The 874-nt window shown below is 41.3% G+C and overlaps 1 pseudogene; it reads right to left on the reverse strand.

Moving 5' to 3' along the window:
• Nucleotides 1-244: 244 nt before the first annotated feature.
• Nucleotides 245-499, reverse strand: LOC114026338 (annotated as a pseudogene).
• Between the last annotated feature and the right edge of the window lie 375 nt (nt 500-874).

An 874-nucleotide genomic window follows, 5' to 3' on the forward strand; every position in this document is an offset into this window, starting at 1 on the left:
GGTGCTTACTAAATGTTTGTCTAAATTAAACTGAATTTCCAGCTCAAAATCTCATGAATTTATCTTGTTTCTTTGTCCATTCTAGGGAAGGAATGTTCAGCTGCTAACTTTTTTTCAGTCAAGGCCTTCAAGTCCAGAATGCTTTTCTTGGTTGTTACAAGTCTTTGCTTCTTCTTCTTCTTCTTTTTTTCTGTATCAAATTTGTTTTATTCTTTACAATTTCTCAATCATCTTGATTTAGTCATTAATGCTGCTTCTGTCTGAAGGAGCATCCTTCTGTGAGTCTTGCCTTTCATCCAGTAGGCTGATGGAGCACAGTGGAGCATCTCACACAGAGAACCGCTGTTTGAGCATGGCTAAAGAGAGTGGTGATTTTATAGCACCCTGGGCACTTTACGTCCATGAAATGAGAGTTTGGACTCTGCACCAGACGCTTCTTCTTGTGTTTCCACTTCTCCTCCTAGGGAGACGGGTGCAGGAGATCTTTTGTGAGAGGCATGTTGGTGTGAGGAGATTTCCAGCGCCAGAAAAACTGCTCCTTCTCGGAAAGGTAAGAATGATCTGTCTTTGCTTACAACTCCCAGAAGTTGCTAAGGATTTTCTGGAAGTAAGGGAGAGTGGCTTTCCTGTGTTGGGTTTATTAGTCAGCTCATCAAAGTTGCATGTGCTGGAGGAAAAGGCAAAGTCATACAGTCAGATTTAAAAACCAATCCGAGTCATGAGGGGAAAGCTTGGACTCTTTTGCTCTGTGACAAACCATGAGTCTGTACCTTTATTAAATCGATGTCAAAGCCTTTCAGCAGTTCATAAAATGACACTTTTCCCTCTAATACAGAATTTCCCGTGACTCACAGAAATGAACCACCTTGTACTT

The sequence above is a fragment of the Vombatus ursinus genome, unplaced genomic scaffold, assembly GCF_900497805.2.
Source record: "Vombatus ursinus unplaced genomic scaffold, bare-nosed wombat genome assembly UNPS02014837.1, whole genome shotgun sequence".
NCBI classification, from domain to species: Eukaryota; Metazoa; Chordata; class Mammalia; order Diprotodontia; family Vombatidae; genus Vombatus; species Vombatus ursinus.